General features: G+C 44.5%; 1 pseudogene; it reads right to left on the reverse strand.

Moving 5' to 3' along the window:
• The window catches only part of LOC127630950 (double C2-like domain-containing protein beta), a 67,381-nt pseudogene that overhangs the window by 25,277 nt on the left and 14,771 nt on the right, over positions 1-27,333 (reverse strand).

Genomic DNA, 27,333 nt, shown 5'->3' on the forward strand with positions numbered 1-27,333 from the left:
TGGTAAGATGGAAGCGCAAGCGGCACAGGTGAAATGCTGATACTTCACTCCAGTGAGTCATTTGAAATCATCATTTCACAGGTCCCATCTGGGTTTATTTCTGTACAAAATGTGTTAATCCATGCAATTCATTTAAAATGTTTAACACGTAATTTTTTTAACACGATTAACGCAATTTCAACAGCTTTCCTGATATTCCTGATTAAGTAAGTTAAAGTCAGTATATTTATAGCAACTTACAGAACAATAATAACACATCCAGTTTAATGGCACAGACTTTTGAATAACTATTGTCCCAACTGAGTACTGAGGTTTGTTACAGTCAACCGGACTGCGAGCTGGAAATGCGGTGGCCAGTGCTCACATGTGTGTCCACGTACTTGCGTTAGTGTTTCTGGACTTAGTTCCCACTCCTGTCATTCCCTCAACAGCTGTATTAGAAACCCCCATTGCAGTTGTGGTAACTTTTTTATTCCAGGGTAATATAACACAAAGCATAATGTCTTAAATTTAAACAAAATAATAAAAACAATTAAATATAGAAAGTTCATCAACATCAAACATGGTCTGATTTGTTGTGATTTTGACTCTTTGCACCGCATTTTCACTTTCATTGAGAACAGAAAATCTATTTGGCACTGGAAATTCTAAGTTAAGTCTGGTTAGGACAAAGTGTTAGAGTATTTTTTTAAACAAGGTTTTTTTTTTTTTTTTAAGTGACAAATGAAATGTATCAACTTTGTTCAGGAACTGAAGCTCTTCAAATTCTCCTAACTACATTGAACATGTGTGAAGTGTTTTCCATGTTGATGTAGTTATGTTGATGACACCAGTAACAGCAAAGGATGCTTTCCATGTGTATAATGGCACAATTGTACTATTGATAACGAAGCCATTCTTCACAAAATGTTCCCTGCCAATTGCCTGCTACCAACAGTCATTGTTCTCATGTCAGAAATGACATTCAAATTTAAAAGGGAAGCTGATGAGGAAAGGTTGTTTGTTGACACATGGCGATTTGGGAAATGAAGAGAAGTGAGAATGGAGCAGCTTGCTTAGAATAAGAAAACATTTCTCCAAATCTTTTAAGGGATATAGTTGTTCACACAAAAATTTTTAAATTATCAAACTCACCCTCAGCAGTTACAGGCATTACAGTATGGTAAATCTCAGTGAATGACAGTGAACTGTGACTGAGGCTTACATTTTCCCAAACATCTCTCATCAAGTCATATGTGTTTGGAACAACATAAGTGAATTATTGACAGCATTTTCATTTTTGGGTGACCTGTCCCTTTAATTTAAGGCATCATTATATTTTTGGAGCATCAGTTTGGTGCAGGTACTGTAACAATGAGAACTTAATTGCAAGACTTGTTCATATTTTAATACTTAAAAGTGCATGCTTCTCACTTTCACAGTACTCAGCCACCGCAGTTGGTTTGAAACTGGCCAGCTGTCATAACCCCAGACATAGCTAGTGTGACAAGGTGCTGACGCTGCCCGTGGTGGTGACATACTCTGTCTACGCCCTGGGCTTCGGCAACCTGCTCTTCTGGATAATGGTTACAGAGCGTAATAGAAAAAATATAATCCTTTGGGATTCTAAAGTGGCACGAAACTGTGTATGCTATTAGAAATGGTATGCGTCACTTATGGCAGAGATTATGTCTAAAAATGATATTACCGAGAGTTCAATTAGCTCCATGAGCCTGTTAATTTGTATGCAGGAAAAACATTACAGTAGGGTTCCTGTACCTCAACTGGTACAGCTATGGGTTACCTCATATTGGTTAAGGCTATGGGTTAAAAAAAAAAAATCCACAGAGATCATCCCAATAATTTTTTATATTTTTGATACTAAATAGTTTTAGATCTTCAAATGAGATATAACATAAAACAAAGGCAGCCTGAGTAAACACAAAATACACTTTTCAAATATATATATTTTTTATTGAAGCAAAAAATTTATCCAACACCTATATCGCCCATGTGAAAAACAAAGTGCCCCCCCCCCCCTTAAACTTAATAGCTGTTTGTGCCACCTTTAGCAGCAACAACTACAACCAAACGCTTACGATAACTGGATATCAGTCTTTCACAATGCTGTGGTGGAGTTTTTGCCCACTCTTCTTTGCAGAACTGCTTTAGTTCATCCACATTGGAGAGTTTTCAAGCATGAACTGCCTGTTTAAGGTTCTGCCACAGCATCTCAATCAGATTCAAGTCAGGACTTTATCTAGGCCACTCCAAAACTTTCATTTAGCTACTTTTGAGCCATTCAGAGGTGGACTTACTCCTATGCTTTGGATAATTTTCTTGCTGCATAAACCAGTTGCACTTGAGCTTCAACTCACGGACTGTTGTCCGAGCATTCTCCTTTAGGATCTTCTGATAGAGAGCCGAATTAATGTTTCCCTCAATTATTGCAAGTTGCCCTGGCCCTGAAGCAGCAAAGCATCCCCTCACCATTTCACTACCACCATGCTTGACTGTAGGTATGATGTTCTTTTTGTGGAGTTCTGTTTGATTTACGTAAGATGTAACAGGACCCCTGTCTTACAAACGGTTCAACTTTCGACTCATCAGTCCACAAATCGTTCTCCAAAAAGGTTTGAGGATCATCAAGGTGTGTGTTGTCCTTAATGTTCTTCTGGGTTAACAGTGGTTTTCGTCTCAACAATTCCAAGGAATACATTTTCGTCTTTCTGCCAGTCGAGCAATGAACTATGACTTTTACTGATGCGAGAAAGGCCTGCAGTTCCTTGGATGTTGTACTTGACTTCTTTTTAACTTCCTGGATGTGTCGTTGCTGTGCTCATGGAGGAACTTTGGAAGCTCAGCCACTTCTGGGAAGGTTCACTACTGTGCCAAGTTTTCTCCATTTGGAGATAATGGCTCTCACTGTGGTTTTTTGGAGACCCAGAGCCTTTGAAATAGCTTTGTTATCCTTCCCAGACTGATGTATTTCAATCACCTTTTTCTTCATCATTTCTGAAATTTCTTTCGACCTTGGCATAGTGTGTTACTTGGTGAGACTTTTTAGCCAACTTCATACTGCTGAAAAGGTTCTATTTAGGTGCTGATTTGATTGAACAGGGCTAACAGTAATCAGGCCTGGTTGTGTGTAGTCCAGCTGAACCCCATTATGAATGCAGTTTCATAGATTTGGTGATTTAGTAACTAAGGGACAAATACTTTTTCACAAAGGTCCAGTTGGTATTGGATAACTTTTTTGATTAAATAAATAACATAATAATTTAAAAACTGTATTTTGTGTTTACTCTGATTGCCTTTGTTTTATATTAGATTTTGTTAGAATGTTTGAAGCAATTTAGCGTGAGATACAGTATATACAAAAACAGAAGAAATAAGGGGTGGGGGCAAATATTTTTTAACAGCACTGGACTCGCCTAGCCTCCCCTCTTACATTGATGAGCTGACCTACATGACATGTCCACTCACTGTTTGAAAATACAGTATATTTCTTATATCTTTAATATATGAAATTATATGCAGACTTGTTTTTATTTATTACTGTTTAAAACTATGGCTATGAATAGAATAAAATTATTGCGATTAATTCCATGATTTTAGTATGAATTGGCACCACCTTGTGGCACCAGCGGTTCCTGGATCCCAGTTTGAAAACCGCTGACCTAAGTGATAGTGACATAAAAAGCAAATGAGACATGAAAAATGCCATTACTAAAGAAACAACGTTATTAGGTTGCACTTCTATGATACTTTCGGCTTACATGTTTCCATGCTTTTCAGTATTACACTCAATGTGATCTCTCTCAAACATGCTTGCAAATGTTGTTGGTTATTGTGGCAGGGTGGAGGGCGGCGCCGGGACGTGATCATACACACCCGGTCCCTTATCAGGCTCACCAAGCCTCCTAGAGGGATAAAGGTCGACTGCGGAGGATTGTGCGGGAGAGAGAGATAGTTTACGGACATGTCCGTCATGTATGTGTGTGTGTCTGTTTAAGTTTTATATTAAAAATATTATTTATATTGACAAGCCGGTTCTCGCCTCCTCCTTTCCATTGAATGCTTTACACTGGTGCCGAAACATGGGAAGGAGGAGGGATACGCCGTAGTAGAGTTCTCGCCACACCGTCCACCCCAACGGAGCAGCAGCTGCCATCTGCCAGGGGACGAGGAGCCTGGCTGCCTGGAAGAGGACGACGGCCGCCGACCGCGAGGGGAGAAGGGGCTCCTAACCGACCGCCTGGAGCAGTCAGGGCCGCTGCCAGAGGTGGAGTCGCCGCCTACCAGCCGCTGAAACGCGGCGGGGTCTGAGACCGCCGACCGCGAGCGGGGAGGGGCTCGCTGCTGACCGCCTGGAGCGGGAGAACCGCTGCCAGGGGCAGGGGAGACCCCTTCTGTTCCCCAAGAATGTTCCTCCAGGGGCTGGAGGTCTGCCTACGATCCACCCAGAGAGGCGCGGCTGTCGTCCATTAGAGGGTGGATGGAACAAGCTACGGCGTATCGGACAACTGGCGAGTAAAAAAAGTGGTTTTTTTATCTCTCTCCTCTCTCTCTCTCACTGCCGCTCCGTGTTGGCTTTTTCCCTCTCATTTAAATTTTACAGTGTTTTTTTGGGGGGGGTACTACACTGTTACAGGAAGTACCCCCTATTTAATTATTTCTGTTTCCCTCACCTTGTCCCCTCCCTCATCCAGGTAGTCTGGGATGACCTGCCGGCAGACGAGGCAAAAAGGAAGGCCCCTCCCCAGGGAAAGGGGGTGTACGTCATGCTGGGGGCTCCCCTGCCTGAGAGAACGAGGGAGGAATGTGGCAGGGTGGGGCCGGGTCGTGATCATACACACCCGGTCCCTTATCAGGCTCATCAAGCCTCCGAGAGGGATAAAGGTCGACTGCGGAGGATTGTGCGGGAGAGAGAGATAGTTTACGGACATGTCCGTCATGTGTGTGTTTGTGTCTGTTTAAGTTTTATATAAAAATATTATTTATATTGACAAGCCGGTTCTCGCCTCCTCCTTTCCATTGACTGCTTTACAGTTATGTAATACATTGCCTTACAAGTCATACACTACAGTAAAAGCATTTAGATGAATATTAAGGGCTTATGAACTGATCATTTTAATTGTAATTTTTGTTGTAGTGTCCATTTCACCAGGAAACTGCCAGGATATGTACAACAAGCCATGTAAAAATAATTTAGTAAAAATGTAGGTATAGTAACATGATTCTGTGAGATCAGGCTGCAAAGTACAGCATTATTTGCTCATGACCAAATGTGTCTAGTGCATCACATGCAAGATTTTAAATAAGGTTAATTGTTTTTTAATCTACAAGAGGCTTCTGTATTATACAATGTCACAAATCCTACCATTTCTTATAGTAATGCAAAAGCATAAAGTCTGGATTGAAGGTCTGTCTCCATCTCTGAGAATAAATCACTCTTGAGATAAAAACCCTTACAGCATAAAAATCTAATTTTTCACAGTGTCAACCAAAAAGTGGAACACGGAAAGGAAGTAGCTCTGCTCTCTTTATCTCTCTTGCTCTGTCTCATCCCTGACAGCTCCTGCTAGGTTTGTTTCTCCGACTGTGCATCAGAAGGGTTTCTATTACAGCTGAAAAGAAATGGACCCCTTGAATGTCCTCTTGAGATTTATTCTTAAATTGTACCATTCCTCCACACGGCAGGTTGGACCCAAGTGTGTGTGTGTTACCCTAAGGCTATTGTGTGATTGAACCATGGAGAGGTCCACACTTTCTATGTCTAAGACACACATGTATACTCATGACCACACATGGCCTTCTGAGTGTGTGCTCTGCATAACAATGTACTCCTGGAGAGTTTCCTTGACCTTTATGGCCAAAGCATTCAAACTCTCACACACACATACAAATAGGGCACAGTGTTCTGATCGTCATTGCAAACACATGTTCTCATTGTCTCAGAGTGATTAATAAGCCAGGCAGTGAGAGACTCATGGGATTTGCCATCCACACCATTGGCATGTCAGCAGAGCTACAGAGAACCATATGTTTTTAAGGTGAGTTTGGATAAAAGTCAAAATGCAGGTAAATTCACAGAGTGGGCCAGAACTAGCTGTAGCTGAAGGGATCCTACATCAATGGCAATGGCGAGCATGGAGAGAAGAGGATGATGGGAAACAGTGGTGGTACCTGAGGGTTTTGGTGGTCATGTCAGCTGCTGTGATGCCATGATAGATCAGGGTCTCGTTCCACACAGGATTCAGTGTGTTTTTTAAAGTCTTAGTGCGCAGTTTATTTGCCTGAAAGAGAGAGAAAATAAGAGAGATTGATTGAGAATTTATTGTTTCTCTAAGAGAGCAATAACAAACATGAAGAGCAAATGGATACTTTTGCCTCAGTCTGCTGCATCTCAACATTTGTCTCTTGAGAAACAGACAAATAGACCAATCTCTAACTTGGTCTTAAAGAAGCAATTTACTATACCTACATGTTTGCTAAATAATTTTTCTATCAGAAAGACTCGATCAATGGAATACGAACGAAAAGATACTTGAAAATAAATACTTGAAAAGATAAAATATGGCATAAGGCCGTCCCACACAGCGCTCCAATGTTTGCTTGAACCATCAGATACTGCCGGGGGTGATGACGGCAGGGGAGCGGAGCAACCCCCGCCCATGACGGGACCTAAACTGGTGGTGATAGGGTGGAGGGGGTGAAAACAAGTATGCGAACAATGAGAAGTAGCTGAGCAGGCTTATAAAGCGGAGGTCTTATTATGATTGGATAAGATGCTGATGGAATTAATCCAGAGATCTTACTGGTAGAACTACACATTTACGAGGCTCCTTTTTGTATCACAGTAATTTCCTACTGAAGTGAACACTAGAGGCGCTAAATCAATGAATTTAATTCCCTTTCACACAAATCACCAGTAAAACTGCAGATTATCAGTTAGTAAACACATACTTTTCACCCTGTCCTCAAACAATGCTATCTTATGACATCTAAACATCTAAACACTTACTAGGGGATACATTTTAACATTTGCATTTCAGAATCAACTTACAACCTAAGAGCGAGCACAAGTCCTGAAGAGCACGCAACACATGAGCCAAAAGTGCCATAGAAGCACCACAACATTGCATTTTTCATGTTACACTTTTCTTTTTTATTATAGGTTTAGGTGTAAGGTTTAGGGTAGGGAGGAAGGTTTTGTTGCTTAAAATTAACCAGGTTATATATTTTGCAAAAAATGCTGCCACAGTTCCATGTCTATGATTTGCCAATACAGCAAGTCAACAATCAAAAGTCAGACATTTCTATAGGAAATCAAACATTACTAATCAATCTTTTCCAAGACCAAAATTGTCTGAGCTACATTATGCTATCCGCATTATTTTCAGAGCTCTATAGTCTTGTCAACAATAGTCTCATGTGTGTATATTTTTGTTTCTCCAAAGGAATTTCAGTAGAAACATCAGTAACAAAGTTTATACTTAAATGTAGCACCACTAAAAACTGTTGTTTCCTGAGTTATGAAAGAGCAACATCGGAGCAATAAAATTGCCTGAATCCATTAACCCACTGTGAGCACAAGGAACAGTGGGTGTATGTTGAGCAGTTTATACACAACGAATGAGGCTGATATTAAGGCAAATATTATTCCATTAGATTAGAATAGAACCTTAGAATAGAACCTACAGAAATGTTTCACCACACACCCAGTGCAATTTGTTTCTTCGACTTTCATGCAATGTCACCTTATAATGGCGCCAAGAACTACTAAATCCCCCTGAAGCAAACTGAGGTTCGTTCAAGGGCACAATGGTTATGGTCAAGCAACTCCTTTAACTGCCTAAGCCTTAACTACACCATACCAACACAATGCATGTAACATTAAGAAGCTCAGCTTTACAGTAAATTCCATTTAACGCAGTGATCCCCAAAATAAACATGCTTTCACAAATCACCACCTCAAAGCATGTGCATTAAACTGCTAACAGCTCCAAACTTTATCTGTACAGAAATTACCATAGCTTTTCTGTGTAAATGTTCCAGAGTATAGTCGACATAAAAAAAAAGTTGTTGCTCAGATGTGCTACAATTTCCAGCAAGTTTGTGCAGTAGAAGACATAATGGTTAATGTATTAAAGAAGTAGAACAAAAATGAAAATTCTGTCATAATTTACTTACTCTCATATGGTTCCAAACCTGACTTTCTTTCTTCTGTGGTACAAAAAAAGATGTTGTGAAGAGTGCTCTTTAAATGAATGTTCTAGTTTCAATACAAGTTAAGCTCGATCGAAAACATTTGTGACATAATGTGGACCCTAACCCTAACCCTCCTTTTCTTAAAAAAAAAAAAAAAAAAAAAGCAAAAATCGATGTTACAGTGAGGCACTTACAATGAATAGGAGCCAATTTTTGAATGTTAAAATGCTCACTGTTTCATAAGTATAGCCACAAGACATAAAGGATATGTACTGTATGTACACATGATTTTAGTGTGATTAAATCACTTACTAACCTTTTCTGTGTAAAGTTGTAAAGTCTGTGTAAATTTCTACAACTTTGTTGTCATGGCAATGTAATGTTATTGTCATTGGTTTAAGTCTATTAGTCTTGTTATCATGGCAATGTAATGTTAACAAACACTAAAACTATAAGTGACAATTTAAACAACTTTACAGCTTAAATAATACATTCGTTTTAACATAAGAAATAGTGTAAGTGCTTCATGTGATAAGCTTCACATTTCTTTCTTTAAACTCGTCCAGCGAGATGGCCGCAGTTTCAAGTTGCACGTTACTTCCTTGTGCAACGAGGCAACACCTGAGATCAGCAATGAGCTACGTCTACGTACAGCACGCAAAGTCACTGGAAGTGAGATACAGACAATTTTCGAGGTATTTCTACTCCTGATGACATCATAGTTGAGATGTGTTCTGTTGAGTGCCTCATCCAATAGGAGTTGAGAGTTTGATCTTTTGGAATTTCACACAGTTGTAAAGTGAGCAAGGCTTCGGTTTTGTACTCCCTTTGTTTGATTTTGGCGCGGTTTTTATCCGCAAGATTTATGACTTTGTTTTTGTGGGCCTCAGTCAGGCTTTACCACTGTGTTAGGCCTGTCTTTGTCTTGTGTCTGAATACATGAGGCCCAACAATGATCTCACTGCGAAACCATGACTATGGCAACGTTGTGGTCGCAACTTTCCTTCCTCAGAGGGAAAGCCACCCCAGTGGCTCCCCGCCGCAGTCCTTCTATCAAGGGTTTGAGGCTGAGTCGGTTAGCACTGGGGGAGGTTTGGGGATTCTAGTGGGAGTCGCTCCGCCAGATAACCCCCCACGGTCCTCCCATTCCCCAGCACGATCGTTTGCCCCGGTCGAGTTCAGTGAGGAGAGCGCCAGCTAATCTCAGGGCGAGTTTGTGATCTCATTCAGGGCAGGCAGGTTCAGTCTGATGCAGAGGACTCCACGGGGCTCCCACAACCAGTGAGGTTGCCCCTCACTGTCCTGCAAGTGCACCAAGCCAAGGCGCTGAGAGAACTGCACAAGGGTAGTTCTGACCAATTGATTCAGGAGCTGCGCTTGGTGACAGATCTCGCCCTCCGGTAAGTTCAAGGTCACGGTGCGGACTCTCTGGTAGGCGATGTCCACCTTGGTGATCCAGGAGTGCCAACTTTGGCTCAACTTGGTCGAGATTAGGGAGGCTGACAAGGCACGGTCCCTTGACCTATTCAGTGACACTGTCGAGGACTTTGCCCAGCAGTTCTCAGCGGTTAAGAAGCAGACAAAGTCTATTCAGCACATCCTGCCGGATCAAGATCCCACACCCCATCTGCTCGTGGCCAAGGGCGTCCCCCTGTGGCAACAGCACCTGATTGGCCGCAGCCCACCCCAGCAGGTCGGCCCAGGCTTAGAGCCCCCCGCAGGAAGCAGATGCCCCCCGTCTAACAGCCCACCGCAAAGAACCCGAAGAAGGCTTTGAAGCGCCCCTGAGACGAGTGACCGCGGGACGTGGAGACCCGCTACAGGCCTGTAGCTGGTGAACAGACCACTCTATCACTGGGTGGAGGGCCGGGAGGAGAATCCTTTGTTGCCTTTTCTTTTGATTTCACCGCATGCCCGATGAGGTTTCCTCACTCTCTGGGTCACACATCCGGTGTTCATGGCCTTCCACCCGTGGTAGTAGACATGATCACTAAGTCTAGGGCTCCATCTACAAAGCACCTGTATGCCTTAAAGTGGTGTCTGTTCGCTAAGTGGTGCTCTTCATGATGCGAAGAGCCCCCAGAGATGAGCAATTGGGTCGGTGCTTTCCTTCCTGCAGTAGAGGCTGGAGGGGAGTCTGTCCGCCTCCACCTTGAAGGTGTACATGGCCGCTATAGTGGCGCACCACGATGCAGTTGACGGTAAATCTCTCAGGAAGCAAAACCTGATTATCAGGATCCTTAGAGGCGCGAGGAGGCTGAATCCTCCTAGATCGCGCCTCATTCCCTAATGGGACCCCTCCGTGGTCCTACCGGGCCTGCGGGGAGCCCCGTTTGAGCCCCTGGAGTCAGTTGATCTAAAGGCGGTCTCTCTGAAGACTGCCATCAAGAGGGTTTCGAGAGGGCAGGGGACCTTCAGGCGTTCTCTGTCAGCAACATGTGCCTGGAGTTTGGTCCAGAATTCTCTAACGTGGTCCTGAGACCCTGACCGGGCCATGTGGTGAACCTGCAAGCGCTGCCCCAGGAGGAGGCAGAACCAGCCTTGTCGTTGCTGTGTCCGGTGCGTGCTTTAAGCACCTACTTGGATCACACGCAGAGCTTTAGACACTCTGAGCAGCGCTTTGTCTGCTTTGGAGGACAGCGAAAAGGGAGCACTGTCTCCAGGAGTCTCCACTGTCACCAGGAGTGTGGCGGCCTCCAGGGCTCTGACCAGTGGCACCACTTTAGCAGACATCTGCAGAGCAGTGGGCTGGGCAACACCGAACACCTTTGCGAGGTTCTACAATCTGCGGGTTGAGCCGGTTTCGTCCTGTGTGTTGTCAGGTACAAACAGGTAAGTTTGCGGGACAACTGGCCGGGTGTACCGCTTGTGTATTGTGCCTTTCCCCTCCTGGAGGGGGAGACGTGCGCTCCTTACCCCCAAGCCATGTTCACGAAGTCATGGACCCTGGTTGTCCTTCCTCCTTAGCCCCGTGGAAGGCGAGTTTGCAGATAAACCTGATGCCAGCCCAGTATGTGTGCTAAATAGGCCCTGTACTGGGGTCGGTGCTCCACATGCACTGGTTGCCTGTATGTAACCCCGTGTGATATATCTTTCGCAAGATGGTTTCCCTGTTTCTAAACTCATGTCTTCCTTGGGCAAAGTCCTTTAAAATTCCTTTAAGTATATTTTAAGGTGCTTGGAGCATGGCATCTTAGTCACTGTATGCTTTAGTTTTAGAGAAAAGGGCAGTGTGAACATTCGTCAAAATACCTTGTTTAGTGTTCAAGGGAAGCAAGTCATACAGGTTTGAAACAACATGAGCGTGAGTAAATGATGACAGAATGTCCATTTTGGGGTGAACAATCCCTTTAAGATTCAGTGCAAGTAGCTGGAAGGCTGTAGGTGGCCATTACCATTGTGCCCTTGATAAGGCACTCACCCCAGATATCTACAGATGGATAGTCCCTAATATAAGTAATTTCTTTATAAATCCAGAAACACATTTCAGCTGACACTATTTTATCCTAAATGTCTTCTTGAATATGTACAGGCATTCTGTTTGGAATTACTGTTGTGTTTGCTAAAGATTTAACAGTTTTGATCAAGGTATAATCTAACCAATAAACTCTTTGTGAACTGAGGATGCCACACATGTCAGGAAAGTAACAGCTTCCTAGCTCACTACATAAATAGGTGGACAGATAAAGGGAGATGAAAAGAGAGTCAGTCAGTCAGGGAGGACAGGAGAGGAAACATAATTTATCTCTTCTCCCTCAGGTGAAAAGGCAGACACCTGCTCACCTACTCTACTTCACAGAGGAGAGAGAAAGGACGGGAGGCTTCCCCTGGCTCACCTCCCCTCTGTCTGAAACATAGAGTATACACACAGCTCTCCATCATATACACCAATCAGCCACAACATTAAAACCACCTACCTAATATTGTGTAGGTCCCCCTCGTGCTGCTAAAACACCACCAACCTGCATCTCATAAAATCATTCATAGATGATGTTCTTCTCACCACAATTGTACAGAGCGGTAATCTGTGTTACCATAGACTTTGTCAGTTTGAACCAATCTGGCCATTCTCTGTTGACCTCTCTCATCAACAAGGCATTTCCATCCGCAGAACTCCCGCTCACTGGATGCATATTGTTTTTGGCAGCATTCAGAGTAAATTCTAGAGACTGTTGTGCATGAAATTCTCAGGAGATCAGCAGTTACAGAAATACTCAAACCAGCCCATCTGGCACCAACTATCATGCCACAGTCCAAATCACTGAGATCAAAATTGTTCCCCATTCTGATGGTTGATGTGAACATTAACTGAAGCTCCTGACCTGTATCTGCCTGATTTTATGCACAGAACTTCTGCCACACGATTGGCTGATTAAATAATCGCATGGATGATTGTTGGTGCCAGACAAGCTGGTTTGAGTATTTCTGTAACTGCTGATCTCCTGGGATTTTCACACACAACAGTCTCTAGAATTTACTCCAAATGGTGCCAAAAACAAAAACATCCAATTATGAGAGCAGCAGTTCTGTGGATGAAAACACCTTGTTGATGAGAGAGGTCAACAGAGAATGGTTCGAACTGACAAAGTCTACGGTAACTCTGCCTGAACCGCTCTGTACAGGTGAGAAGAATATCATCTCAGAATACTGTCCAGGAACTTGCAAGAACCTTGGTGGAAGAGTGGGGTAACATCTCACAGCAAGAACTGGCAAATCTGGTGCAGTCCATGAGGAAGAGATGCACTGCAATACTTAATGCAGCTGGTGGCCACACCAGATACTGACTGTTATTTTGTCTGTCCCTTTGTTCAGGGGCACATTATTCCATTTCAGTTAGTTACATGTCTGTGAACCTTGTTCAGTTTATGGCTAAGTTGTTGAATCTTTTCATGTTCATACAAATATTTACACATGTTAAGTTTGCTGAAAATAAAGGCAGTTGAAAGTTAGAGGATGTTTCTTTCTTTGCTAAGTTTATATACAGTATATATATAGTATATATATATATATATATATATATATATATATATATATATATATATAAAGTGCAAAATACAGTTTTCTGACTGGAAAGAAATAATTATGGGAAGCAAATTCTCCTACTTCAATAAACTGGTTTTAGTGGAGCTAACTAAACCTGTACTCACTCAAACAACATAACATATACACACTTCAAATACCAACACACATGCAACCCCAAAACTTGGCAATTACCCTCCACCAGCTCATTTAACAAATTAGTGGAGTGGTGGTGGCGTAGTGGGCTAAGCACATAACTGTTAATCAGAAGGTCGCTGGTTCGAGCCCCACAGCCACCACCATTGTGTCCTTGAGCAAGGCACTTAACTCCAGGTTGCTCCGGGGGGATTGTCCCTGTAATAAGAGCACTGTAAGTTGCTTTGGATAAAAGCGTCTGCCAAATGCATAAATGTAAATGTAGTGTTAAATCAAAGCACCGCTCAGGCTATGAAGAACCCAAACTTGATCTCCCAAACCACAGCCTGTTTCTCTCGCTGGCTCTCCTGACAGAGTGAGTTCACGTCATTCATTGCCTGAAGAACATGTTGCTTCTCTGCATATTTCATTCCCCTCTATTTTCTGCTCTCTGCACTGCTGCATTCAAAGCTGGAAGCAGCCAGCCTTGGCTATCCTCTCTCTAGCCCCCTGAGGATGCTCGGCAAATAAAAACACACTTCAAACTGTAACAGACATAAGGAAAAAAATACATACAATAAATTAAATAGTGCCAATACTGAAAGAAGCTGGTGGGTCTTGCATGAGGAAAAGCTGTATAGCCTAAAACAACCACAACAGATTTAGGGCACATCCACACTAATCTGTTTGAAACCTCCATTTTCAGTTTCCTAACGTCATAGCTTTCCAAAGTATAAGGTAATAAAAAGTGTTTTCAAAGTTTTTGGTGGAGGAAAATGCTGTTCCAGTGAGGATAAAGGGTGTAAAGTGCAAAAAAACTTTCTATTGTTAATTTACAGAAACAGCCTTGCCAGAATAGTAATGAAGCATTGCCATGTGTCACGTATGTGTTTTTGTTCATGTCTTTTATTTTGAAATTAGTTTACTTCCTGTTCCTGTTTTTGTCATGTAGTTTCCTGTTTCCCTTATGTTTCATATGTCTTGTTTAGGGCTGCAACTAATGATTATTTTGATAATTGAATAAATCTAATGATTATTAGACCGATTGTTTGACTAATCGGGCGATTATTGCAAAGATTAATCATAAGCTCCACTATTCAGCCTGTGCCTAGACTTAAAAGGTTGTATTAAATGTGCTTACTAACAATAAAGAGGACAAAATCATCTTTTAGAAATACCTCTAAATGGCATTCACTGAATATAATACTGGAAAAAATACTGCAAATTAACTGCAAAAAAAATCCTCTTGTTATTAAGTGCTTTTGTCTTGTTTTCCATTTAAAATGATCTTGCTTTAAGAGAATGTATCTTAAATATAAGTGTATTTTGTATATAAGTGTATTTTTTTTCACTTGTTCATTCTTTAGCCAGTGCAGTAAATATACTTATATTCAAGATACATTCTCTGAAAAGAAGTCTAAATATCTTATATGTTGCTTCTCAGGCAAATGCATCTTGTTTTAAGGATTTTTAGATATTTTTAAATATTTAAATATTATATTCAACATTCTCCAATCAAAAAACAATTTCTTCTGCATTATAGCTCCAAAAGTAAATGTACATAATTCGTTTTAGATATTTATATTGGAAAACAATCAAAAAAAAAAACAAACCCAAATGTTTATTTATTTTTTTAATTTTCTTTTTTTTTTTTGTATAATGGGCTAGATTACACCCTCTCACCTATTTCTTCACTTGATTTTGATTTATCTTTAACTTACAAAAAACAAACTCCCTCTTCTTAATAGAGCTCAAATCATGTATTTTCTTCACAATAAGATACACACCATGACATATATTATGATTCACTATGTCATCACGTTATAATCTAGCTGCAGCAGATGAGTGTCTCGCATGAAGCAGTGTATCAGCCGGGAAAAATTTGAAACTCTATCATGCTGTTTTTCATGCGAGCACTAATACAGGCGGCTCTGACCACACAAGGAAATGCCATCTTATAAGTTTGTGCTTATTTATACAACTCGCTTCCTTATTATTTGAACTTTAATAAAGGATGCAGTAAAGACATAACGCCTTTTGAGACACTCTGTCAGGCAAGTTTTGCTCAAGCAGAACACCAGGTACTGCTCTGCTTTATAACACGATGACACTGCTTCTGTATTTATTTATTTAGTATTTTTGTATTATAATTCCCTCATACTTTGAGATCTACATCTCCTTAATCTGTTTGGAAGGTTTGGAGTGCGTCTAGACTGTGAACAGTGTTTTCTTCCTCTCCTCAATCAAGCGCGAGCTGAAGTGCTACTCTTGTATGCCAACATCAGCCGTTCAAATGATCTCATGTTACATTAAATGAGATCAATCGACTATTCGACAATAGAAATTTATGCCTACAATAATTTCTAGTCTTGTTATCTTGTTTATCAGTTCAGTTCTGTCATTGGTCCTTATGTTATTAGTTCTGTCTTGTCACTGAATGCCATGTATTTAAGCCCTCTTGTTTGCCTTTTGTCTTTGTCGAGTATTGTGATTGTATTATCCAGTAATGTTGTGACATAGTCTTTGGTTTTTTTAGTCTACTCTAGTTCTGTCAGGTTCATGTTTAGGTTCTGTTTTGTTTCTTTCAAATTTTTTGGATCCACTTAGTCAATAAACTTCACTTTTCACTACATCATTGTCTCCTGGTCTGCATGCTCAATGTTACACCACGCACGGTACAGGGATTGTGTCAGAAAGTAATACAATTTGAATTGACTGATTACCATACTTATCTACCATTGTATTTACATCATTAAAAAGTCCCAACATTTTGGACACGTCCTATCACAATGCATTATTTTACAAACTTCATACTTTTGTAAGTACCATGGTAAAGGAATATGATGACCATTTAGATCCCATCATTTAATGCAATGAATTATATATATATATATTTTTTGCATATGTACCATTATAGTACCATGGTATTATTTAAAGTACCTTGTAAGTCCATGTAAATACTATGTTACATAAATATAGCAATCATTCAGTACCATACACATCAAAGTACCATGGCATTACCATCTGATACAATCATTGTACCATGGTACCGCCACTTATGATGGTACTCCAAGGTTATTCAAAAACACCATGGGTTCACCATGTTACTTTTCATAGGTCACAGTGTCTACAAACAAAAATTTTATGTTTACATTTTTGTATATTAAGAATGTTCTCCTATTTAAGCTAAAGAGAATTAGGAGATATTAGTCAGAATTTTAGGGATAGACAGCTTCAGTCTCCATTCACTTTAAAAGAACCAGATAACCATACTCTCCTTTTGTCCTTTTACACACATTGCATGTTTACGTATGTCACCGCATGTCACCACATGCAATCTGCTAATGCACTTCCTCTCATGCAGAGGCATCTATCAGAATCCCATAAAATGAGAGACAGAAATAGAGGGAGAGATTGTGAGTCTGGAGAATGGCCCCTTCTTAGTCGAGTGCGTGAGAGTGTGTCATCATCACACAGCATGGAGAATGAGATGCAATGGAAGTGAAAAGTGACTGAAGCTAACATTCTGCTTATTATACCATTTTGTGTTCCATGGAAATAAAAGAATGTGAAATGGGATTGAAACAACATGAGGGTGAGTAAATGATGCAAGGGTAAAGGCTGATTTATGCTTCTGCGTCAAACCTACAGCATAGGCTCCACGTAGTGGCCAACGTGTTGGTTTGCATTTATAGTTCTGCATTGACGTGTCTGCTTTGACGTGCAGTTAAATTTTTTTAAGTGGTGCACATCAGGCTACGGCATAGGCTATGCCGTAACCACCATAGCTATGCATTGTCTACGATGTAGCTTTGATGCACTAGTATAAATCAGCCTTTACTGTTATGAAGTGAACTGTCCCTTTAAAATCACAGGGGGAAATAAACTTGGTACCCTGGACAAGGAAGACCAGACCAGAGTTAACCATAAAGATGAATTACTAGAAGTGATCTGGTTTTGCCCTTCAAGCATTCATTAAATACAAAAATAGCTAATTACCCCTGCTCACATAATATCTTTGCCAGCAAAAGCATATGGTTTCACCTGTCTCTCTCTGTCTTTGCCAAATCAGTGCTATTGCATTCTCTTTTAAATATTTCATCCTCATCCACTTCTCTTTTCCCCCAATTATCTCTCTCTCTCTCTCTCTCTCTCTCTCTCTCTCTTTCTTTCTCTCCATCTGGCCCAGGGCAGTGAGATTCCCCAAGCAGCAGCTCGGGAGAGCGTGTGTGACTTAGATATCTCATTCTCCATGCTGTGTGATGATGACACACACACTCACACACTCGACCAAGAAGGGGCCACTCTCCAGACCAACAATCTCTCCCTCTCTTTCTGTCTCTCATTTTCTTCTGCTTCCTGCACTTCTGCTTTTGGGATTCTGATAGATGCCTCTGCATGAGATGAAGCGCATTAGCAGATTGTATGTGGTGACATGTGGCGACATACGTAAACATGCAATGTGTGTAAAAGGACAAAAGGAGAGCATGGTAAGGTCGGGTTCATTTTATGCATGGAGGATCCAAAATTAAAGGGACAGTTCACCTAAAAAGGAAAATTGTTTCATCATTTACTCACCCTCAAGTTGTTCCAAAATCCTTATGACTTTCTTATGTGGAACACAAAAGTAGATGCTAAGTAGAAAGCTAGTATCAGTCATCATTCACTTTCAGTGCATCTTTTTTCCATAAAGTGAAAGTGAATGGTGACAGGCTGTAATTCTGTCTAACTTCTCCTTCCGAGTTCTACGAAAGAAAGAAAATGATGTGGGGTTGGAACAACATGAGGGTGAATAAATGATGACAGACTTTTCATTTTAGGTGAACTACCCCTTTAACCAGGGCTCGGGCAAAAAAGCCAAAAGTTACAAAAATGTCCCATGTATTTAAAAGTGAGGGGGGAAAATACCTCTGTGTTAAATTTGTCTATTTCTTTGATGAAACCACTGGAGTCTTATGGATTACTCTTATGCTGCATTTATGTACTTTTTTTAGTTTTAAAGGTCTGGCCACCATTCACTTACATTGAATTGACCTACATAAGAGCTAAAAATATTCTTCTGAAAATCTTTTTTGTTTGTGTTCTGCAGAAGAAAAAATATATATTGGATCGAATGAGAGAGAAAATTATGAGAGAATTTTCATTTTTAAACGAACCATCCCTTTAATGGTACATTCAAATCACATCAGAATGATCATATATATGGGATTATGGGGCCAATAAACAACCACCCAGCAACCACCCAGAACACCCTGGCAACTGCAGAGCAATGTGCTGAAACACAGTTAAAACAACTTATCAGCATATCAACAACCTTACAACCACCTAAAACACCCTGTCAACTGCAAAGCAATGTGCAAAACATAGCAAACGTCTCGGGTTATGACTATAACCCTTGTTCCCTGAGAAGGGAACGAGACACTGCGTCGTTGAAAACGACTCTTTGGGAAACGCTCCTTAGCGTGCGCCTCTGAATTATGAATGAAACTATTCCAATCTTGATTGGTGTTGCGTCATGACGTAACATGTGACGGCATAACCGCAAGCCGCTCTCAGGCATTGAGGGGCGTGGCAGGACGACGCAGTGTCTCGTTCCCTTCTCAGGGAACAAGGGTTATAGTCATAACCCGAGACGTTCCCTTCCGAGGGAACTCACACTGCGTCGTTGAAAACGACTCTTTGGGGAACGAATGCCCACTAGGCCACGCGCCGAAAAAGGCCTGCCCTAGAGCGAAACTGAACTCAGGCACTCAGCTAGGACGAGAGCACACGTGCGCCAGGCGTACTAGGGAGGTGCAGAAAACCTGATGAAAGTGTGCGGGGTAGCCCAACCGGCTGCCTCACAGATCTCCTGGAGGGGCACTCCCGATAAGAGAGACCTAGAGGACGCCATGCCTCTAGTTGAATGAGCCCTTATGGCCAAAGGTGAAGGCAAATTGCACCTGAACAATCCAATTACTAATGGTTTGTTTCGAAGCAGGGAGCCCCTTCTTAGGTGACCCAAAACAGACCTCTCCCCAGAGGCCCAGCACTCAATGGTGCATGGAAAGCCTAAATGGCAGCCACGTACACCTTAAGTGTGGAAGGGGAGAGACCCGCAGAGAAACGATCTTGAAGAAACTCCAGAACTGAAGCCACCGGGCAGTTAACTGGATCTACTTCATGTTCTCTACACCAAGTGGAGAACACATTCCACTTGAGGCCATATAATCTCATAGTAGACGGAGCCCTAGAGTTAAGTATGGTTTCAACCACCCCCGCTGATAGACCAGCATTTAGGTACTGAACCCCCTCAGGGGCCAGACCCACAGTTTCCACAGCTCTGGACGAGGGTGGAAAACTGTGCCCCCTGCCTGAGACAACAGATCCCTCCTCAGAGGAATCTGCCATGGCGGAGCTATCAGGAGTGAGATTATGTCTGAGAACCATACTCGGGCCGGCCACATTGGGCAACCAGAAGTAGACTGATGCCCTCTTGGCGGACCCTTTCCAGGACTCCCGGGAGCACAGCGATCGGGGGAAATGCGTACAGGCGAAGCCTCGGCCAGGCCTGTACCATGGCATCCAATCCCAGTGGGGCTGGATGTGAGAGGGAGAACCAAAATGGACAGTGGGACGTCTCTCGAGACGCGAATAGATCCACTTTCGATGGTCCAAATTTGTCCCATATCAACTTCACCACCTCTGGATGAAGTCTCCATTCCCCGGGCCTCAGCCCCTGCCTCGACAGGATGTCTGCTCCCTGATTCTGAAACCCCCGGAACATACATGCTCTGATAGACAGTATTTTCCCCAGTGGGGCTGGATGTGAGAGGGAGAACCAAAATGGACAGTGGGACGTCTCTCGAGACGCGAATAGATCCACTTTCGATGGTCCAAATTTGTCCCATATCAACTTCACCACCTCTGGATGAAGTCTCCATTCCCCGGGCCTCAGCCCCTGCCTCGACAGGATGTCTGCTCCCTGATTCTGAACCCCCGGAACATACATGCTCTGATAGACAGTATTTTCCCCAGTGGGGCTGGATGTGAGAGGGAGAACCAAAATGGACAGTGGGACGTCTCTCGAGATGCGAATAGATCCACTTTCGATGGTCCAAATTTGTCCCATATCAACTTCACCACCTCTGGATGAAGTCTCCATTCCCCGGGCCTCAGCCCCTGCCTCGACAGGATGTCTGCTCCCTGATTCTGAACCCCCGGAACATACATGCTCTGATAGACAGTATTTTCCCTTGGGACCAAAGAAATTATCTGATGCGCCGGTCTGCACAGAGGCGCGATCTGAGTCCCCCTTGTCGGTTCAGATAAGCTACCACTGATGTATTGTCCGAACGTACTAGGACATGGTAACCTTAGATGTCTGGAAGGAAGCTCCTCAGAGCCCTGAACACAGCCAACATCTCTAGACAGTTTATGTGCCAAGAATGATGATGGTCCTGCCACAGACCCCTGGCAAAGCGGCCGTCCATGACCAGCGCCCCAGCCAGTGAGGGAGGCGTCTGTCGAAGCGGTTTCCGGCGACATGACGCTCCCAACACTGGCCCTTGGGACAGGAACCAAGGTTTCGTCCATATTAGCAGAGAACGAAGGCATCTGCGCGTTACTCTGATTTTACGAAATGGATTCCCCTTGGGGGAAAAAACCCCTTGGCTTTCAGCCACCACTGGAGGGGCCTCATGTGTAGAAGGCCCAAAGGTATAAAGTTGGATGCCGCTGCCATGAGGCCAAGCAGTCTTAGAAACTGCTTTACAGCGAAAGCCTGGCCTAGCTTTAACCCGGACACCATCGCCAGAACGGACTCGATACGTGCAGGAGACATGCGTGCCTGCATCGAAACCGAGTTCCACACAACACCCAGAAACGTTGTGCACTGGGATGGTTGTAACACACTTTTTTTTGTGTTGAGTCTCAACCCCAAACTTCGAATGTGGCCAAGGACGACATCTCGATGCCGAACGGCCATTTCTCGAGACTGGGTCAGAATGAGCCAATCGTCGATATAATTCAGTATGCGGATGCCCTGAAGTCTCAGAGGAGCAGGAGCTGCATCCATACATTTGGTGAATGTGCGGGGAGAGAGTGCTAGGCCGAACGGAAGAACCCGATATTGGTAAGCTTCGCCCCCGAAAGCGAACCTCAGGAACCTCCTGTGACATGGAAGGATGGATACATGTAAATAGGCGTCTTTTAGATCTATCGTGACAAACCAATCCTCGGATCTGATCTGGCTCACGATGGCAGGAATAGTAAGAATTTTGAACCTGAACCTCCTCAAAGGCCGGTTCAAAACTCTGAGATCTAAAATCGGCCTCAACCCCCCATCCTTTTTTGGAACTATAAAGTACCGGCTGTAAAATCCGGACTCCCTGTCTGCATGAGGAACACGTTCTATGGCCTCCTTTAGCAGCAGAGATTGCACTTCTTGTTCCATCACCTGAGTCTGCTCCGGAACCACTGCAGTCTGTACCCTGATTTTATTATATGCAGGACCCATGCAGATATGTTGGGAAGATGATTCCATGCCTCTACAAAATCTACTAAGGGAACCAGCCTCTCGAGGCTGGTCTCGGGTGTTTTTCGAGCACCGTTCTCGACTTCCTGAAGCGAGAGACCGGCAGGATTTAGTCGATACGGTTCTTGTGACCACAATTGATGCTTGTTTTTTTTTTTTTTTTGACGCGAACGGCACGGCGTGCGTCCGCTGGAAATTGCTGTGGCCTGAGGCGTCAGAGACGGCGGGAACCGACACCGATTTCCTGAGGACTCTGCTGCGAGAGCAACCTCGGTTGCTCTGCAGTGGGAGGGGGGACAGCCCTCCGAGGTTCTACCACCTTGGTAGGACCTCCTTCCCGAAGCTTCTACTAAGGGAACCAGCCTCTTGAGGCTGGTCTCGGGTGTTTCCCGAGCACTGTTCTCGACTTCCTGAAGCGAGAGACCGGCAGGATTTAGTCGATACGGTTCTTGTGACCACAATGGATACTTTTTTTTTTTTTTTGACACGAACGGCACGGTGTGCGTTCGCTGGAAATTGATGTGGCCCGAAGCGTCAGAGATGGCGGGAAACCGACACCGATTCCCTGAGGACGCCGCTGCGAGAACAACCTTGGTTGCTCTGCAGCGGGGAACTCTGTGGTGCGAGGAGCTGACTGATGGCTGGGGCTGATCTGCTTGCCCTACTCAATTTAGACTTACCTTACGGGGGAAGCATCAAGCAGAAAAGATCTAACCTTTTCCTTTATCCCCGATAAATTCAGCCACAGATGCCTCTCTGTGGCCACCGGAAGAAGAGAGCTCAAGCATTGGGACCTGATCGTGGGCAGAAGAAGCCGCGACGCGGGCTTCTGCACCACTCACAGTAGGCTCGGGATCCTCAAACGAAGAATGAGAAAGTGCCGCAGCAGTCTCATTCTCATCTGCAAGATCCCGCTGCGAACCCCACGATCTCAACCGCCGCGCTGCCTCAACAGACGCGGGACCAGATCCGTGGGGAACGCGAGCCTGACCGTGATCATCAAAGCACGCCAACCGGGAGCGCAGCACTCTCATGGGTAGTGCTTCACAACTTTCACAGGCAGATCCCTCGAGAGCTGCCTGTGCGTGCTGCGCTCCCAAACAATTCACACATAAAGCGTGCGTGTCCCTACCCGTAATGAAACGAGGGCAGGGGTGCACGCACTTCATGAACTGTTGGGTGGCCATAATATTTTTAAATCAGACAAACAACACCAAATAAGACAAACAATACACATAGAGCGCTTGCTGAAGAGCGAAAAGCTAATGTGTTTGTGTGCCGGCGTCACTTTTATGCATCCGGTTATGCCGTCACATGTTACGTCATGACGCAACACCAATCAAGATTGGAATAGTTTCATTCATAATTCAGAGGCGCACGCTAAGGAGCGTTCCCCAAAGAGTCGTTTTCGACGACGCAGTGCGAGTTCCCTCGGAAGGGAACAACTTAGCAACAGCTTAGTAACAGCCTGGCAACCACATACTGTAGCATTGCGCCAAAACACACAGCAGAGATCACCTTGATAACGGCATAGCATGACCTAGCAACCATCCAAAAAACCCTAGTTACCACATACGGTTGCATAAATTTACATTTATGCATTTGGCAGAATAATGTGCTACTAAGCAAATATAACACTTTAACAACCACCAGAAAACTAGTTTTGCTTTGGCAAAGACCATTCACATCTTCGTAAAATATAAAAATGTATATTGTTGGACATTTTCATAAGCGCTGGTAATTATTCATACACATCATACCTTGTTTAAATGGAAAATGTAAACGCATGTTATTGACTTTTATATGAACAGGTCTCCAGGACAGGCGGGAGACTGATCGCACATAACTTTAACATTATTTCACAGCTTTCATAATGTTTAAGCATAAACGTATACATTTATAAAAAAAACAAATCCTCACACGTGCAGTTTACTGTCTTGTCTGACGACACGTAATCTTGCGCACACTACGCTTGTGATTTTGATTCAGATACATGATTCGCAAAACGAATCATTCAGACCGCTTTTTGAATCTTTTTGTTCAGTTCAAAGGAATCAAATTTAAAAGATTAGACACAAATGATTCTTTTTGAATGAATCACATATCACTATCCCCGATCTACATGCATTTTTGCAAGTACTTATTTTTTTGCGGTGTTCAGTCGCAAAAGAAACGAATGTGTCTGGAGAAATTTATAGTAAAAGTATCAATCTTCTCTTCAAAATGTAGTAAAGTGAAAGTATATTCAAGAAAAGTACAAATATTAAAAAGCTGTACTTAAGTACAGTAACAAAGTTTTTGTACTTTGTTACTATACACCTCTGCTTAAAAATACTGTGGCATCAGATGGTAATACAGTTATATATACTGTAGCCCAATGGTTCTCTTACGAGAGGTTCTCTCGTATTGCGTAAGCTAGCTTACGCTACGGGAAAGATTCATCTTTTCTGAGATATTGAAGCCAAAAAATTATCCTTAATTTTTGTATCCATTGTCAACGCAGTGCGGCAGCTGCAGACCTTGAGCGGGCTATCTAGCGAGCTCATAGGTTGCTCTGCGGCAACTGCTGCAGCCTATAGATCGAGCTTGGGCTGAACTCGCGATCCAATGAGAGGCGTCCGCGCATCACTGCATCAAAGCCCGCCAAAATGGGCGTGACTAGAGTGCATATAAGCGTAGTTCAGTAGGCTGGAACCCTGATTTTCATCTCTTCAGCGAAGCTCTTCGCATCACTGAACTGGAAGCCGCGCGCCGCTCGAGGGGCATCAAGCAAGCGTGGACAGCGCCGAAGAAGCCGGCCGTCTTCGCCACCTTCAGCCGCCCTGCGAAGCTACGCCATCCAGCGACGATCCTTTTTAAAAGCAAGCTAGTTCTTAAGAACTTCACAAAAGAGTACGAGCGTCTTTTTAAGATGCCTCACTCCACTTGCGCCTCATGCCGCGCTCCTCTCAGCACCGAGACCGCCACATCATCTGGCGCTCTCTGCCTGGGACTGGGGCATGCAGAGCTCGCCCGCCAAGGCGGATGCGATTGCTGCGAGGAGCTGCCGATGTCGACCCTGCGGGCTCGACTCAAGCGCCAGGACCGAAGCCGCCGCCGCCTTCCGCTCAGCCACGCAGAAAAAAGCCGCCTCAAAGGCTGCCGGAAACAATGGTAGAAGCGATTGCCTCGCCGAGCCCATCCCTCGAAAGCATCGCCTTCACCCTCCCCGCCCACCACGCGTAGTTGCCGCCGAGCGGCTGCTCTGCTGCCATCTCGGACGAAGAAGCGGAGGATAAGGGCTGTTCCATCATGGCTTCGACAGCGAGGAGTGGTCAGGCTCACACGCTCCTCCTCGGCCCAGGAATCCAGCAGGACCCGCGCCGAGTCGGCGGGGAACTAACACGCCCTCACACAGGCCGTTGACCGACTCGGGCTCGACTGGTCACCGCCCTTGAGCAGGCACCCAACAGACTTGACGGCTGCTTTCACAGAGCCGCCGCAGCAGCATCCGCTACCCGGCCGCTCCCTTCCTGCCGAACTCCACGCCGAAGCTTTCCAAATCATGGAACGCGCTTTCTCGCCAGGGTCCGATCCCACGCCTCCACCTCTCTTGCTTCGTGGACGGCGCTACTGAGAAGGGCTACGCTCCATCCCTCCGGTCGAGGATGCGGTAGCAGCACACCTTTGCCCGCCCTCCGCGAGATGGCGGTCTAAACCAGTGCTCCCGCCTAAGGCCTGCAGAACAACTTCCGCCTGTGTTGGCGCGCCTATTCCGCCGCCGCCAAGCTGCATCTGCTCTGCACTCTATGGCCAGCCCTACAGATCCTCCAAGCGGACCTTCTGCGGGAGTGGGATGAGGAAAGTAGGCATCCAGAGGCGGTTGCAGACATACGGAGTGCTACGGACCTCGGCCTCCGGCTACCAAAGCTGCAGCCCAAGCTATAGGGAAGTGCATGGCCGAGCTGACTGTGACCGAGAGACATCTGTGGTTAACGCTAGCCGACATGGGAGAAGCAGAGTGCTCTACGTTCCTCAACGCACCGCCTTCCATCCGGTCTCTTCGCTCCGCGGTGAGTGGTATCATTGACCGGTTTTCAGAGGTCCAAAAAGCCACACAAGCCATGAATCTCTTTCTGCCTCGTCGCGCTAACTCCTCTGCAGGCCGCCACGTGATCAGCCTCCTGCACGAGCCTCTTCACAGCTCCAGCTCAACAATCTCAGACTTCTCAGCGCCGACAGGGCGGCCGCCTCGATCAGCGCCAGACAGCCGCCGCAGACCGCCGCCCCGCTGGCCTCGATTTAAGGTAACGCTGAAACCAGAGCAATCGAGTCTTCCTAACTTTGTTGAACAAACGACGGCTCAGTCCCGCCGCGGCCGACCACCGTCAAAGCTTTGCCCCTGTCAGTCCCCTTCTCTCAGGCTACTACAGTGGTGAATTTAGCAGCCAACAAGCCGGTAACACTGCCCGCTTGCTCAGACTCAAACGCCGCTCACGGCAACTCAAATAAATCTTGTAAAGAGCAAACATGTCTTATGTGTAGAAAATGTGCCCACAACCCAGTGTTCGCCTCTACACACAAGCATAACACATCCCGCGCTCCCTATCAGAGCACGCCTCATAAAGCGGTTACTGAACCGCCGAAGCGTCAGAGTCAATGAAGGCGCTCACAAATGCGCGTGCGCTCCATTCTCTGGTCAGCTCTGTCACACGCCACCAGCCCTATGTGTAGAAAATGTGCCCACAATCCAGTGTTCACTTCTGCACACAAGCACTGCATGTCTCGTGTCCCCACCAGAGCACGCCACATAAAGCGGTTACTGAACCGCCGAGCGCTAGAGTCAATAAATGCTCCACTAATACGCGCGCGCTTCATTCTCTGCCCGCTCTGTTACACGGCCAGCAAACATTCCTCTGTGTGTAAGTCCCGTGCTCATGACTATGCTTAGCGATCACGTAACAGATGTGACTCTTTCCCCATTCATTCCAATCGGAAGTCACTCACAAAACAGCCTGTTCATGCTGTCTGCGAGCAATCATGCATGAACACACTAAACGCGCCACACATTTTGTTCAGCTCTGTGTGCGGCAATCAGAGCTGAATTGGCCATTCACCCTCTAGCGCTACGCTTCAAAGCGTGGGAAGCTATTCCAGGGATATCCAAGTGGGTGTTAAGCACAATACAACAGGGCTATTTGCTACAGTTCGATCGCCGCCTCCTCGCCTCAGAGCTGCTCGAAACCACTGTGAACACGGAAGCAGCGTGCATGCTTCGCTCAGAAATAGCAAGCCTTCTGTGCAAAAGGGCCATAGAGAAAGTGCCACCCTCTCTGAGCGAAGTCGGGCTTTACAGCCGTTATTTTCTTGTTCCCAAGAAAGACGGCGGCCTCAGACCCATATTAGATCTCAGGGTTTTGAACAAGGTGCTTGCAAAAAGACCGCTCAAAATGCTTACAATCAGGAAACTCCTCAAGATGTGCGCCAGAGAG

The sequence above is a fragment of the Xyrauchen texanus genome, chromosome 37 (assembly GCF_025860055.1).
Source record: "Xyrauchen texanus isolate HMW12.3.18 chromosome 37, RBS_HiC_50CHRs, whole genome shotgun sequence".
Lineage (NCBI taxonomy): Eukaryota > Metazoa > Chordata > Actinopteri > Cypriniformes > Catostomidae > Xyrauchen > Xyrauchen texanus.